Source organism: Myotis yumanensis, unplaced genomic scaffold (genome assembly GCF_028538775.1).
Source record: "Myotis yumanensis isolate MYYU_CA2020_CCGP unplaced genomic scaffold, mMyoYum1.0.hap1 SCAF_15, whole genome shotgun sequence".
Lineage (NCBI taxonomy): Eukaryota > Metazoa > Chordata > Mammalia > Chiroptera > Vespertilionidae > Myotis > Myotis yumanensis.
Window position 1 is genome coordinate 3428654 of NW_027223766.1, and position 16107 is coordinate 3444760.

Consider the following 16107-nt stretch of genomic DNA (forward strand, 5'->3'; position numbering starts at 1 on the left):
ACCTCCTGGCTCAACAGCGGGCTGGGCATCTGCACGGTGTGCCATCGGCCATCGATCGCTGCATTGGTTCCACAGCAGCCTGGCAAGTGACAAGCTCCATATCGGTCCCCCCCACCCCCCGTAGGCTCTGCAGAGTAAGGGAAAGGCCTGGATGGTCAAGCTCAGGTTCCAGAGGCAGGAAGGAGACTGAATATAGTTGCTCATAAATCAGTCGCTTTAGGCAGGACACCTGCCCCGTCAGTCTCGGCGACATCCACATGAGAACTCGGTGATCTAGGGTTACCCTCGGCGGTGCCAGGCCCACAGCCCGAAAGGTCAGCGCTGTTGCTGTGGGCTTACTCTGCCCGGCTGTTTCTGAGTGGATGTCAGTCATGCTCTGTCATGCAGGAAGCATGTCATCCAGTCACAGCTCTGCTGCTCACCATCCAATAAAGGACCCGTCTCTGTTCTCCCAGCTTTGCCGCCAGCGGCTGCCAGAGACGCCTTTCTCCCTCCCCACGGCTTCATGTTTTAAGGTCTCAAATCCTTAAGCCAAGTTTTATTCACCTCCTCTTACTTAACTTAAAAACAATTCTTTTAAAAATAGTATAGTAACCAGAACACGGGCCGTCCGCCCCGGCCGAGGGGTGGCCGCTCCAGGAAGGAGCCAGCCGGGCCTTGCTGAGTATCGGGTTCGGCAGCAAACACTGGCGCTCTGTGTAACATCGGCAGTCCAAACACAATCTTCACAAGAAAACAAAATCAAGGCAGAAAAGCGGAGGGCCCCGGTGCCAGTGGCAAGCGCCACCCGCAGAGCCTCCAGCTCCGGGGTCTGCGCGGGAGCCAGCCGGGCACAAAGGCCCCTCTGTGCAGAGCTGGGCCTGGGACCAGCAGCACCCCAGGAGTGACCAACGGGAGGATCAGGACTCTGCCCGGAATGCTCCTCCCCCGGCAGGTCCCGCACAAAAGCAGCCCCTTTGTTCTGGGGAGCTCAGCCCTTCCCCCCCAGCGCTGGCTGGGCGCTCGGCTCCACGGCTCCACTTGAAATGCATTGTTGACATGGGCCAGGGGGTGTTTTTCCTGGAGCCCTTCCTCACCAGCCTGTTCCGGCCGCCTGGCGACAATGGAAACCCGGGCACCTGCCAGCACCCCCTCCCTGGTCAGGCTGGGGCAGCGCACAGAGGGTACATGGAACTTTCCCAGCAGCGAAAGGCCGCGTGAGGGGAGTAGTGCCGGTCTGGGAATATTACTGCAATGCCCCAGGGCTGCCTGTTGGGAAACCCCACCCGCCCGATGAACTGGGTGTAAGGGGACCTGGTCAGGAGGCTTGCGCTCGGCACTCCACTCACAACCCACTCACAGGGGAGAGCCGTTGCCCAAGGAGCCCCCGCAGGGTCCTCGAGAAGCCGCCCTCGCTCTCGGTCAGAGATCTGAGTCCTCACACTCACCGCCAGCCCGCCTACCTCGGAGGGCTGTGCGCACAGCTTGTCTGCAGGCAGCTCGTACTTCCCACAATCAATCTAAGGGGGAAGGAAGATTTACTACGTTCCGTCCTGGGCTCTGATCCTTCACCCCTGGGGATGGGTGGACATACATGTTCACCGGCTACACCTGAAATGAGTTTCAATCATGTCTTGTTGGTTTCTCCACAGCGAAACCAATGCTGGTGGGTGTGATGCCCGTGGCTGGACTGGCTGGCCTTGCAGACACAGCGCCCGCCCATTCAGGAGAGTGATGCCCACAGCACACCTGGACCCCATGGACAAAGGCAGCCCTGTCTGTGTCGACAGGGTGGGAGACAACAATGGCTGTTGGGGGTAACAGCTCCCCAGGTCCCTGAACTCTTGTAGGAATGAAGGAAGGAGTGGTGCCGAGTAACCCTGTTAGTTTGATGGTATAATTGCTGCGGTGGGAAGAACGCTTGGTGCTGTTTGAAGACCTGACGTTCTAACTTGCCCCTGACCGTGGGCAAGAGACTTCGGTCTTTGTCTGTGAGAGCCTCTCTCTCTTGTAGAAATAGGGACGCTGAGTCCTGGTGGGCGTGGCTCGGTGGTTAGCGTGTCGGCCAGCACACTGGAGGGTCGTGGGTTCGAACTTCGGTTGCAGTCTTGATCCCCGGCCCCAGACAGACGTGTGCAGGAGGCAACCAATCGATGTGTCTCTCTCACATGGATGTTTTTCTCTCTCTCCCCCTCCCTCCCTTTCCCTCTCTCTGAAAAAAAAATCAATGGAAAAAATATCCTCACTCCTCAAGTGAGGATAAAAAAAAGGAATGCCAATACCTGTCCTGCGACTTCTTAAAGCCACCGATAAGGCCACGTGAGTAAAAGGACAGAGAGCAGAGGCCCCAGTCGATGGGCTGCTCCCAAACGAAGGCCCTAAAGTCACACTCACTTCTCACCGCTTCCTAGAAAGGGCCCCGGAGGCTCGCTGCACCAGGGCTCCAGGCTGATTAGGCAACTACTTCACCCGCCAAGTTCTGGGAGCTCCGACAGCCGAGTCCTCCTCAACACCCTCCCGCCGACGTGACCCCGGGCCACGCACATCCCGTTGTTCCCAGTATGTTCAGTAAAAACAACAGCACTCTCTACCTGGACAGCTGCTCTTCGCCGTCATCTCTCATCTTCATAAAAACTCTTCAAGGTGAGTGTTCTTACAGCTCAGTTCATGGTAAAGAAATAGCTACTCATAGAACAGGGCAGACAGAGAAAGCTAATGCCAACGCTGGAAACAGCTGGTGAGCAAAGAGTTTAGAGACAGGGGGTTTCAGTGGACACGGCTTCATCCCCGCGAGGGGTCTGGGGCTCTTCCCATGAAGGCGGGCCCGCTGCCAACGCCGGTCAGTTAGTGCTCCGGCCGCTTCTCCTTGACAGACCTGCCAGGACCGGACTGTGAAGGCCACTCCTGGGGGAAGGTGGCCCTCGGGCTGCCTCTGAGCATCCTGGCCTGACGGCACGCTCCAGCCCCGCAGAGTGAGTCCGCACATGCACAGTACATCGCAAAACAGTGAAGGCATCACAAAAACAAATGCAAACAGGAATTTCTTCTCTGCAGTTGTGCTCGTAAAAGCATCCAAGGACGTAAGAATGTTATGGGGAAAGATGAATTTGGTAAAGCAGTAAGTGCTTTTTGAAGTGGCAGCGAACAGTCCGTGTTTGCCTGAAGGAGGCCTGTGAGAGGGTGGCATTCAAGGTCTACGCAACATTTGTAAAAGTGCCCAGATGTGCTCCCAGCATATCACCCGGAGTGTTTGCCAAGATGCAGGTTCCCAGGCCTCCCTGCAGAGGTTGTGCTACAATAGGTGCTGCATTTATACGTCCCTTCAGCATAAATGTTCGTATAGCCTGACACATAACTGGAATGCTTAATAGGTCCTAACAGGACCTCCGCCGTCAGAGGTGGCCGGGTAGCAATTTGCCTCTAAATTAACACAGGAAGGTATGTAATTGACTATAGAGGACGTGAGAAACAATGTATACTCATTAAATTAGTGGCAACAAGAGTGGTGCCTGACTAGGAGAGTTTGCTCTTGAACAAGACCTGTGAGTGGACAAGGCCAGCCTGTGAGTGCCGTCACGGAGCATGTCTGTCTAGGCCCTGGGGCCCGCTCACGGTCACCAGCCCTGAGGTCATGGAAGGCAGCTTGGAGGGAGTCCTTCCCGCCAGGTGCCCGTGGCCTTCCTGCCACAGACAAGCCCCAGGACGAGCTTGCACCTGTTTGCTAAAAGCAAAGATCCGTGTGGGGCAGCTGGTCAAACGCAAGGCCTTCACTGAAAGCTGCCTGTGGGATCAGACGCCGAGGTGGTGCGTGGGGGCCCAGACTCGCCTAAAGGTGCCAACACGTACAAAAGGAGCTCGGTCCTTGCCCGCCGTCCACATTGGCTAAGTTGCTTTCACAAACATGAAGGATCGATGAGACACATATGTGACCTTTAATTCACACACATGTGAGTCCGAGACAGGCCATCTACACACTAGACATTAGGAAATGCTGGCCTAAGAAATCATCTTCAGTTACAAATGCGTTTTACAAGTCTAGTCTTTGATGAAAGAGTTTGAGAGCAAACACAATTACTAGGGAGTCAAGCAGAAACCTTTCTTAAACCCTCCAACAACTTTTAGGGAGGTGGACCCCAAAAGCGTTGCTTGAAAGATGGTATGTCGAGGTGACGGATGTGGGCGGCCTTCCCTCCCCTCATATTTACGCTGGAGAATGTATCTCCTTTCAGAGTTACACAAAGGATTCGGTTTAATCTGTGGCAAGCAGATTTCTGTTATGCAACTGTTTGAATTTCTGGCCACATGCAATCATGTGAACTATTTTATTTTATTAAATCATGTATTTACCTGAGAGTTAAAATCAAACCATTTTTGAGGGCAGCGGAGGCTAAGGTTGATCATTTACATGCAGTGTTCTGTGGTTTACAAAGTATTAGGCTATTTTTTTAGATGAAAATAGTGCATAACCATGTCATCTGTTATAGAGGGATCACCAGTTCCCCCGACAGCCACAGGAGAGAAGATACAAATAGTACCTTGGGCAGTGTGAAAAGCACATGCAAGAATGCTGCGTGACCAACTCACCCGGCAGGAGAGGGTCCTGACCACGAGCTCAGCAGTTCACCGCCGCGGTTCCCAGTCTGTCGGTGTGTCTTCAAAACAGTAATTCCAACAAGCCCAAGAGCCCCTAGGTAGACATAAAATGTAATGTTTTCAAAAGCATGACACCATCGGAAACTGAGGATGCCCCTGGGCTGACTTGGTTGTTAATAAAAAATACTCATTAGAGCAGTGGTTCTCAACCTTCTGGTCCTTTAAATACAGTTCCTCATGTTGTGACCCAACCATAAAATTATTTTCGTTGCTACTTCATAACTGTAATGTTGTACTGTTATGAATCGTAATGTAAATATCTGATATGCAGGATGGTCTTAAGCAACCCCCAGGCTGAGAACCGCTGCATTAGTGGATTTAAAAAATTGCCTTCAAAATAAAAATAAGAAATTCCAACACAGGAAATACAAGGTTGAAAGTCTCTCTTTAATTACAGGTGAAGATAAAAGCCGCCGAGTGGTGGAGTTTTAGAATTCATGTCGAACAGGCGGCCAGGCTGCAGGAGCGGAGGTCCAACTTGCCAAGCCCCGGTCCCGGCTCCGCCCACAGTGCCGGCAGGTGCAGGTGCCACCGCATTCCGCCCGGAACTGGAACTGAGCGGGAAGCTTGTCCTGTGTCCCAAAGACAAGCCTGAGTTCACCGCCAGCAAATCTCATTCACGTGCCCAACACCAGTGCACGCGTCCGAGTTCAGGTCCGGGCGTTGGGCCGCCGCAGGCCTGGGAGCATTTTGCCTAAAAGTACAATCATCGAATTAAAAAAGACTAATCAAGAAAGACAAGTATCACATGATCTCACTCAGATGTGGAATCTAATGAACGAAATAAACTGATGAACAAAATAGATCCAGAGACATGGAAGCGTGGAGTGGACTGAGGAGTCTCAGAGGGAAGGCGGGTGGGGGAGTGGGTGGGGGAGCGGGTGGGGGAGTGGGTGGGGGAGTGGGTGGGGGAGTGGGTGGGGAGTGGGCAGGGGAGTGGGTGACTGGGGAGCTTATGTGCACATATGCACAGACCATCGGGTGGTGAAGGCCCCGGAGGGCGGGTACGGGTGGAAGGGGTCCATGGGAAGAAAAAACAAACAAAGGGGATATCTGTAAGACTTTCAACAATAAAAAAACACCTAAATACAAAAAAATAATGACTAATGATTCTCTCCACAAGTGTTTACTGGGCACCACTGTTTTCCAGGCACATTATAAATCAAGTGAAAATTTATTTAAAGAAATAGTCCAGGCCTATCACCATGGAGGTGTTGTTTTAGAGACGCTACAGGCATTCAGCAAGTAAACAGATTAACCTCCCACCGAGGAGCGCCACGGAAGGAACAAGACAGACAGACGGATACACGGGGAGGCGGGAGGGCGGCGGGCAGGGCTGCGGCCCGTGCAAAGGCTGAATGCAGAGCGACCAGAGGAGAGGCCAGTGCCAGGGCCCAAACCCGGGAGGAGCTCGGTGGACGGAGACAAGGGTGGCCGCCGGGAGGGCTGGGCGACGTCGGGGAGCATCGCCTCTGAGTGAAGAGAAGGACCCACGGGGAGGCGCCGGCTGTGACCCAGTGCCCAGCGCCTCCTGTGGGGCTGCCAGCCCTCCTGGAAGCCTGCTCCTCACCCGCCTCTGCACCGGAAAGGAGCATCGCCCGCCTCAGCAGCACCACAAGGAGGGCAGGGCGGTAGGAGGCGAGCGCCACCTTCACTCATGGAAAACGCCCCTTGGCCTTCACTCATTTCTAGCCCCCACCCGCTCCCCGCCCGCTCCCCAGTCACCCACTCCCCACCCACTCCCCCCCCTAGCATAGTGCACAGTGAGATAGGCTCCTTCATTACAATAATAATAATAATAATAATAATAATAATAATAATGGTGAGCTGAACTGCCGAGCAAAACAGAGACAGGCTCATAGATGGGGAGCAGGCAGACAGCTTGGGGGAAGGGGGTGGAGGGAAAGGGGGTGGTGGAGGGATTGAGCAACAAAAACAAAAACAAAAGAAAGAGAACTCATGGTGTGGGGAGTGCAAGGGGGGCGTGGAAGAGGACACGGAGGGGATGAATGGTGATGGAAATATGAAATAAAACGTAAAAAGACTAATCATAAAGGCGAATCTGTTAGCACTCTCCATGCCTCTTTTGTTTTAATTTTTTGCAGTAATTTTATTTATTGGGAAGGAAGAGAGAAAGTTGTGGCACACAGTTTAAGGGCGGGTCTCCTTAGGGTCAGATCAGCAATTTACCTTGAAAAGGTTTTCGCTGCTATTTGGCCTCTGAAATTCCTTTTCCCAGGTAAGGGAAGAAATCTTCCTCCCGCCCCTCCCCACCCCTTCAGTCCATTAGTACATTTTCATCAAATGTAAAAATTAAACCAATCTAATTACTAAGATTAAACCTTCTATGCACTATTCTTTCAACACTTGAAATTTGCTATTTACAGTGCTAAACTCTTTGTTTTTCCCCAGTTTTATTGAGATATAATTGACATATAACATGACACATAATATATAACATGTTATTCATTGAACAACTCTGCATCAATTGATTGATGGAACTCGGCATTACGTGTTTGAATATAATTCCCCACAAATAGCCCGGGTGGTCTTGCTGCAGGGCCAGGTGCACGTGGCTTACTTGGCCTGCTCGGTCCCGAAGAGCAAACGCCTTCCTCCCTCTCCCGGGCGGGCGCGTGCTGGAGGCCTCAGGCGCCACAGCCCAGGGCAGGACCCGAGGGCCACGGTGAGGTGCAGGGATCGCAACCTGAGACATTTGAGCTTGTACAGAGTTTACGCTGAACGAGCAGGTGCATAAGCAGGAAAAGGGGTATGAGGAGAAACGCGTGGGCGTGAGGACTCCAACCCTAGGTGCTCATTAAGCTTTACATCTTCGCTCTAGCGTTTCCTGCTGGGGGGACACAGACACACCTTGGTTCGTAACGCAGTAGAGGGTCATGGTGGCTCAGGTTCAAAGCAACGGTGCCTCGCCCTGGCCAGTTGCTCTGCGGTGAGAGCATCAGCCTGTGAACTGAAGGTCGAAGGGTTAGATGCTGGTCAAGGGCACATCCCTGGGTTGCAGGCTCGATCCCTAGCCCCGGTCTGGGCACATGCAGGAAGCAACCAAATGATGTGTCTCTCTCACATTGATGTTTCTCTCTTTCCCCCTCCCTTCCATTCTCTAAAATCAATGGGAAAAATATCCTCGGATAAGGATTAACAAAATAAAACAACCCCAACACAAAAAAAACAAAGTAACTGTGTCTCAAACTTTAAATGAATTACCACTTCATACACACCGGGTGAATCATCCTAAAAAAGGAGGCTGTCTTTCAAATATGTTGCTTAACGAGCAAAATAGAAACAGAGGCTCGGATACATGGAACACACTGACAGCTGTCAGAGGGGAAGGGGTGGGGGGCTGCATGAAAGAAGGTGAAGGAAAATTAGCCAAAGAACACACAGGGTGCCCCCCAAAAATGTACACACACTTTGAATAATTATTAATTCTAATGGGTTAAATCTGAAAAGAAAAAAACATCAAATAAACTATCAAAAAACTTTCTGGGACACCCCATGTATGTATAACCCGTAGATACAGAGAACAGTGTGTGAGGGCCAGAGGGAAGGGGGCGGCTGGGTGGAGGAGGGCAGAGGGTCGGGTGGGGAATGGGACATCTGTAATAGTGTCGACAATAAAAATAAAATTAAAAACTATATGTTGGCTCAATTTCAAGTTATTTTTTACCAAAATATCAAAAGTCAGGAGGCAAATCAACTGGCAGGGCATCGCCTGCTCTGTCCCTGGAGCGTGGCCTCCTGAGCCTGTGGGGCTGGCGAATGAGCCTGGGGGAGCCAGCCCCAGCCAGCCCCACTAGTCCGCCCTCCAGAAAGCAGAGCGCGCAGGGTGGCGGGACGGCGGGAGGGTCAGCAAGAGCATGGGCTTTGGGATAGGGCAGGTCCAGCTTTAAGCCCCGGCTCCTGGATGTCAGCGCTGCCTCCACACCTTGTAACCCCAGGCTAGTCTTCACCTCCTGAGGCCTCCACTGCTTCCTATTGGATACAGATGTACACGCCCAACCTGGCTGCTATGAGAATGAGATGCATTAATGCACGCAAGCCCTCAGCACAGCATGTGAGACCGATGGGCCTCAATAAAGGGAACCTTAGAAAACCTTCCCTTTCACGTCTAAGAGCTTCTGCGCTGAGCGGAGAAAGGACGCACTCACTTCTGCTCTGTTCACGGGCCACAGTCACTCTGACCCCAGGCAGTGGCCACCATTCGCTAAGAAGGGACACACGGCGTGTCCCAGCAGCAGCTAAAGACCGCACACCTCGTCCTTCAGACAGTTCCCGCGTGGGAGAGGGGGCCACGTGGGCATGGGGAGCGTATTCTGTGGTCCCCAGTGCTCTGGGCACCAGGGGAGCCCGGGGAGTGTGGGCCCAGCCAGGCTACACAACAGAAGAGTCATCCTGGTTCACTGTGTTTTAGAAAGAAAAGATTAGACACTTGAAAGAACAGAGAGAGCATTCTGTAAAGTTACCGTCGATTTGGGAAACTCAGGAAGGACCCCAAGGGTTTCCCGCTGCGCACAGCGGATCCAGTCTCCCCACAGGGGCCTGCGGGCGCGGCCTGCCTGGAAGACGCCCGCGTGGGCCCTACACGCTGTGACCCAGTTTCCCGTGACCTGATGCACCTGTGAGATGAGCTCCTGGGACTCAGGAGACGGCGGCCAAGAACCGCGCATACTTGGAACACACACAACTGTGCACCAGTATCAGCCCAGCTTCCCGGGACGGCTCTGGTGACTCCATCAGTCTTTCCTGGTGAAGAATGCACCCCTTTGCAATTCAAAGCGTTAAAACAGTATCTTCCAATTAATTTACACGGAAACACAGGCACGGGACTGTGTCGTTAAGATGCTGTGGGCAAACATTCACTCAGCAACCATCATGTGCTCGGCCCACACCTGGGCCTCCCCCCAGGCCCTCCCACCCTCGCTCCTCACGTCTGCACCCGCAGCTTTGCCAGGCCGACATTGCTTCTTCCTGGGATCATGGCTGCCTGCTTGGTGTCTCTGCCTGTCCCCGTCCTTCTCCACGTCAGGGTGTGACAGAAACAATTTCCTCCCCTGGGAAACCCTGCAAGGTTCCTCCTTGTTTCACGATAAACTCCAAATGGCTCTTAAGACCTCCGCTCCCTCCCCCCGCTGCCGGAGCCTCCTGTGCTCCAGACATGCCTGAGGCTCCCTGAACAGGCCGCACAAGAAGCCGCAGGCCTGGCATGGCCATCAGCGACACGCCACGCTGCTCTTCCTCCAAGACTCCGCCACGTACCGCCTCATCTGGAGCATCCCTCCGTCCTGGGGCCACGGTTACAGGGCATACGCCTCCCGCCAGCACGGACCTGCACTGTGGAGGGCCCCGGGCATCACAAACAAGAGCAAGTGTGCGAAAGGACGGACGGACACCTCTTTCAGGAGCAGGCGCTCAGCCCTGGGTGAGACATGGGACCCTGAACGTCCGCTCTCGGGACTAACCAGCTCAGGCTCCAGGGAAACGGCCTCCATCTCCACGGCCTGCGCAGAGGCACCGCAGCCGAAGGGCAGTGCCAGGGCCCAGGCCCCGCTGCTGGCCTGGGAGACACCCCGCTGAGTGTGGAGGCCTCGGGCAGGGAGCAGCGCAGAGTCCTCAGACCAGCCATGCTTCCCGCAGCCAGGGCGGGCCAGCTTCTTGTCCCTGAGCTCCTGAGCTCAAGTTTACGGTTCCACAGCTGCTCACGAACCAGTGGGAATTCACAAGAGCTGTACAGGGAGCTAAGGAATGTTCTGCAACTTTAAACAACTCCGGTGACTCAGATTTGCATATAAATAGATGTAACATGTGTGGCTCATCTGTCCAGTTAACAACTACATGGACATTGATTTCTAGAAGAATTGGGAAGCATTTTATTTTTGTAAAAATATTTAATGAACTGATTTAAATTTTCAAAAAGTTAATTTAGAAATGTCAGCTTTATCTGGCTAAAATGTTTAATTAATGTCTTATTTTATTTTTAACATATAACAAATACGTTTCATGAAAAATAAATTTTTGAAAAATTATAAAAATAATTTAAATTTTGTTCAGTTGTTTTAATTTACAATTTGATGATTATATGTTCAAAATCTATACACTTTGAAAATGAGTATATACTTAGACACAGTTTATTATTGCTAATAGGATACTAGTATGTGGCAGTTTTGATTATAAAATTATTAGTTATTTTGATCAAATTAAGGTCAGAAAATTTGTTTTTGGGATAGGTGAATTTTATTTATGAATTATGTTTATTTTATTACTCAAACATCGCCAGCATTTCAACAGAATACACACACATGCCCACAAATATTGAAATAAATGCAGTTGTGTTTTATATTCTGCCAACTGTCAGTAGTGAGAAATTCATAGATTAGCACATCCCCAGTGTTGTGGCTATAGAGGCCGCTGTGACACTGACTTCATGCTCCCATGTTCGGACACGCGGGGCGTGCTCTCCGTCTGCCCTTCCCCTGCCCCTCCCACGGTAAGAGCAGCCTTCATTGAGCTGCGTCTCCACTCTGACTCCACAGCCACTGTGCGTGTCTTCTTGGTTAGACACCGCCATTACAATTATTTGTTCACAAACCTTTCTTCACCACTGAACTAAGACTTTATCTCTGGAACCCAAGTGCAAGACAATTCCTAACAGGAGGTAGGAGTTAAGTAATTGGTTGAATTCATACATGAGTGAAACAGGCGGCACTGACTAAGACCATGAATCCTTGAGCCTAATTACCCAGGAAGGAACCCCAGCTCTGATTTCCTCTCTTAACTAGAGTAGTTGCCTTCACCTCCCAGCCCCTTGGCTTCCTCATCTATAAAATACAAATAATAAGAGTGTTGTTATTAGCTTCGTATAAGGGTGAAAACAGTCAATGAAATAATAAATGAGTTAATATTTGCAAAGATTTAGAGCTGTGGCTGCACGTTTTTTGGCTAAATAAATGCCTAAGTGAAGTCTGATCACATGCGCTTAGGTTCCTCCAGGAACCTTACTTATTTTTTTTAAAAAATTGCCATAAAAATTTCAAAGGAAAAAAGCATTTTGAATCTAAACAACAGTAGAAGTTTAGTAGGCAATACGTTAAAACAAGTAATTTTATTGCTCCATGTGACTAAAAGCAATGAGCTTAGACATTCGCCGTGGAGTTGAAGCGTTTGTGGGTGCTGCTGTGTTCACTGCGCGGTCACGGACGCGCAGGAGACCGAGGAGTGGCTTCCTGGTGACGAAGGAAGTGAGCTGCTTCTGCCAGGTCATGTTTGGGGCTTGGACAGCGGCTTCGCGCTCCTTCCCAGGGAAACCGGCCTCCTGGCGCCCTAGTGTGGCCCTGAGATGATAAGGTTCCTGACCTCCAACATAAATTGGCTTCTATGCCATTTAGTTCATAAACTTGGCATGAGACCTTCTCTGCCCACAAAGATTTTATAATCTAACAGGACAATAAAATTGACAGGCACAGATTTCATAAAAGATCCTTGTTAACAGGGCCAGGAAGGGGAGGGAGTGACCCTCGGGGTGTTTATAAACCCGGGGTGTTGCATAATTCTGTGTCCACCCTGGCAGGCTGAGCTGGACCGTGTAGTTAGAAAAACAGTGAGAAGTGGAGGAAATGTCACCAGAGGAACCGTGTGTGGAGGGAGGGACCAGCTTCTTCACCGGAGGCAAGAGCCCTGCGCAGGAGTCGATTTGGTCAAGGGGCGGACATCCTCCCAGGAACGCCATAGATTTGCACTAAGTCCCTACACTGGTCGTTTACCTACAGAACAGTGGAGAAGGGCTGCCGGAGCTGAAGGAAGGATGGGTGAAAGGAATAGAGAACCCCAAGATCAGTGAACCCTGAAATGCAATTTCTCTGCTGTGAGCACGCCTATCCTGCTCATACGTGCACTGTTAATCCTCTAAGGATTCTCTGCTGCACAGTGCAGACCCCAGACCCTGGCGGCCCGGAAGCAGTAACTCTTAGAGAAGCCATTCAAAAAAGAGAAAGTGAGGCAATAGATGCCCCACCGGGCCCTCCCCCAGCACTCACACGCATGATGACTGGCTGGGGTGTGTGGCCCCGAGGAGGTCAGGAACCTTATCATCTCAGGGCCACAGCCCCTGCCTGACCGCAGGAGGCCCATAAATATGTACTCATTGACATGGGCAGCTCCTTTGCCAATAGGCAAGTTTGTTTAGTTTTCATTCTGAGTGAAACTTAGATGTTTTTGAGGGGGCGGGTAAAGAAAACAGATTTATGGAAATGAACAGAAAATGCCTGCCAGAATTCTCATGGGAGAGTAGCAAATCTTACACAGAAAACACACTGGTGTTCCTATTGACTTCCACAATCTTCCATCTCCTAACCTTCACGGAGGGAACAGGTCCACTTAAAGGAACATGAGCCGCAAGAAGCACGGGCTGGAGTTAGCCAATCGGAAGGAGGGGAAACAGGTTAGCAGACAGATTATCGCAGGCCTCAGCACCTCCTTGGCTCAGGGGCCACCTGGGACTAGTTTTTTGAGACGACGGTGATTCCTGAAGGCTGGCCCAAAGAACTCCGTGTTCAAGATCGAGATGCAGAGTCCACCTTCAATACATGCTCATTCCATCTAGTGAGTAGAAGTATTTTTTGTCTTTGAGAAGAGATATTTCTGGGGGGAAAAGAGAAAGTGGATGTAGGTTTAGGTGATAACTTGGGTATAGAAAACTCAGAGCCCATTGGAAAGACCTTGCTAAGGAAATCTTCAAATGCACTGGAAGAAGTTCTTCAATCATTTTCTGGTTTCCTGGTGCGGGGGGGGGGGGGGGGGGCGGGGCGGTGGTGATCGCTTCCTCAGACACTCTTAACCTGGTCGAGGAAAGAACCGACTTCTTGCCTGCAGTTTCCGTCTTTAAACACCTTCTGCCGCGGTGCCCTGGTGCATCTCCTTCCGGACCTGCCGAGCGGGTGACTGGGACAACAGGCCCCAGACCGAGCACCTGCTCAGCCCACCTGTTCCAGGGACATTGCAGAAGTGACTTCAAAAAGTAACTTAAAAGCTTCCCGCATTTCACTCTGCGGTAACACTGTAAAACTCAGTTTTAGCATTTTGTTTAGATCTTAAAAATGAACATACAGGTAAACTAAGGACTCGTGGGCTCAGTCCTTACCACTGTTCCTCACCCACAGCCCGAATGCAGTGAGGTGGGCGACCCAAGTCTATGGCTACCAGCGTGCGAAGCATGGAAAACGATGGTTTGGACATTTTATTAAGCAAGCAACTGAAAGATGATGCTCGGTTGAAATGAACTCTGAGCCAACGCCTATGTGGAGCGCTGAAGTCGCCATAGCTCTGTTCGCTTCCTTCCTGAACAGCTCATTCTCTGTTCCTGAGTCTCCCAGAGCCCCCGGATCTTGCTAAGAAAGGCCAGAGCCAGAACACTGGAGACATGGGGGTGACTGGGGAGCTGTAGCAAACACTGAAAATGATTGAAGGTGCACAAAACTGAGGGAAATTGAAGGAGAGAAGGAATCCAACCTTAATATCATGGAAAGACAAGTTGAATGGTTCCCATTCATGGTAGTCAAAAATTTCAGCCACTGCTCAAAATTTAAAAGCTCATTGGCACAAAACCACAATGAGATATCACATCACACACCTACCAGGAGGGTGTTGGGAGGATGTGGAGGAATCGGAACCCTTGTGCATTGCTGGTGGAGGTGTAAATGGTGCAGACACTGTGGAAAAGTTATGTCAAATATAAAACTGCCATATGGTCCAGCAACTCACCCCCACGTACATGTATGCCCAACAGGATTGAAAGCAAGGACTCGAGCAGGTGCTTGTAGACTCGTGTCCACAGCTGCATCATTCGTAACAACAGAAGGTGGAAACAACCCAGGTGTCCATCAACAGTGAAGGGAAAGCACAGTGCGGATATACATGCAGTGAATGTTATTTAGCCACAAAAAGGAATGCAGTTCTGATCCACGTTGCAACATGAATAAGCCTTAAAAACACGGTAAGTAAATGAAGCAGACACAAGAGGGTACACACTGTATGACTATTTACATGAAGTATCTAAAATAGATAATTTCATAAAAACAGAAAGTAGCGGAGAGGTTACCGGGGCGGGAGGAGGAGGGATTGGAGTGTTATTGCTTCATGAGTGCAGAGCTGCGATTGGGCTGATGAAAATGTTTTGGAAATAGTGGTTATGGTTGCACAACATTGCAAATGTAATGAAGGCCACTGAATGTTACACATAAAAATGGCTCAAAACAGTAAGTTTTGTTACTTATATTTTATCACAATTTTTCAAAATCAATAATGCAATATATCAAAAGGCATTAAGTTGTACCCTTTCAGAGGGTGAATTGTATGGTTTGGGAATTATATCTCAATAAAGCTGTTTATTTAAAAGTTCATTTATGAAAATCCTCCCCTCTGCCTCTGAATTACCAAGGTTAGAAGAAGACATAAGTAAATTTGAAACATAATACTTTTGAAATGATGTTTCAGTGGCTAATTTTCCTTTTCATACAGTCAGTTCCTGGGAGTTGGAAAAATGCCTCACCTGCATGTGCTCGAATTCAACCATATTTTTGCAAGAGCGAACATTCCTGTACGTAGCAGCTTAGCTCATATGATCTGAATAAAACAATAGCTGATACTCCTGGTTTCCATCAATGCTGGCTCCATGCGGCAGGAAGGGTAAAAACCACTCTCACTGAAGTTAAACAAAAGCAGCTAACCTGAGGCTAAAATAACTCCAGTTTTTCAAAATTGTGAAATATGCTCAAAACCAGGTCTGGGAACTGCTATAGATTCCTTTCTGCTCCCTCGGTGAGAAACAAGACCTCACTTTGGGAGGAACTCTTTCTTATGCTTCAATACTCGCGGACCCGAAATAAGTCAGGAAGGAGAATGACCCGTCTTAAGGTCCAAAGTTCTGCTTGGAGGATGCGAGCACCTGCCTGGTATGTGCTGGCTGTGAGCCCTTCCTCCCCCACCTGACGGATGGCCACTCAGCATTTACCTGTAGTTTCTGTTAACTTCTTGCCTGGAGTTCTTCCTGTGTAAAGTAGGAACTATACGAACCAAGTGACAAGTGTTGTAAAGTGATCAGCAAAGGCTAGTCCTTGGTGGTGGACTAGAAACACCGAGCAGATCTGCCCATGAGAAGCCGCATGGTCCCCCCCGCCCCCGCCCCCCGGTTTCCCAGGCAGGGGCTGAGCCCCATCTCCCCCTCATCCCAGCAGAACCACAAATCCTCCCCTGAGCCACAGGGCTGAGTGGGCACTGCCTGCTCCATCCTCCTACATGTCAGACCAGCCGTGGGCAAACTATGGCCCGTGGGCCGGATCCGGCCCGTTTGAAGTGAATAAAAGTAAAAAAAAAAAAAAAGACCGTACCTTTTTATGTAATGATATTTACTTTGAATTTATATTAGTTCACACAAACACTCCATCCATGCTTTTGTTCCGGCCC

The 16107-nt window shown here is 50.4% G+C and overlaps 2 long non-coding RNA genes across 3 annotated transcripts; both read left to right on the forward strand.

Annotated features, from left to right (window-relative positions):
- Nucleotides 1–1435: 1435 nt before the first annotated feature.
- On the forward strand, nucleotides 1436–5485 carry LOC138992996 (uncharacterized). 2 transcript variants are annotated; one of them, XR_011468217.1, is made up of 4 exons: nucleotides 1436–2298; nucleotides 2391–2622; nucleotides 4464–4625; nucleotides 5030–5485. It is a non-coding gene; the product is annotated as an uncharacterized lncRNA (long non-coding RNA). The 2 variants fall into 2 exon arrangements; XR_011468216.1 differs by having other exon boundaries at nucleotides 1462–2622.
- A 7476-nt stretch (nucleotides 5486–12961) lies between these two features.
- Nucleotides 12962–15295, forward strand: LOC138993055 (uncharacterized). The gene is made up of 3 exons (XR_011468222.1): nucleotides 12962–13248; nucleotides 14432–14638; nucleotides 15163–15295. It is a non-coding gene; the product is annotated as an uncharacterized lncRNA (long non-coding RNA).
- Nucleotides 15296–16107: the final 812 nt, after the last annotated feature.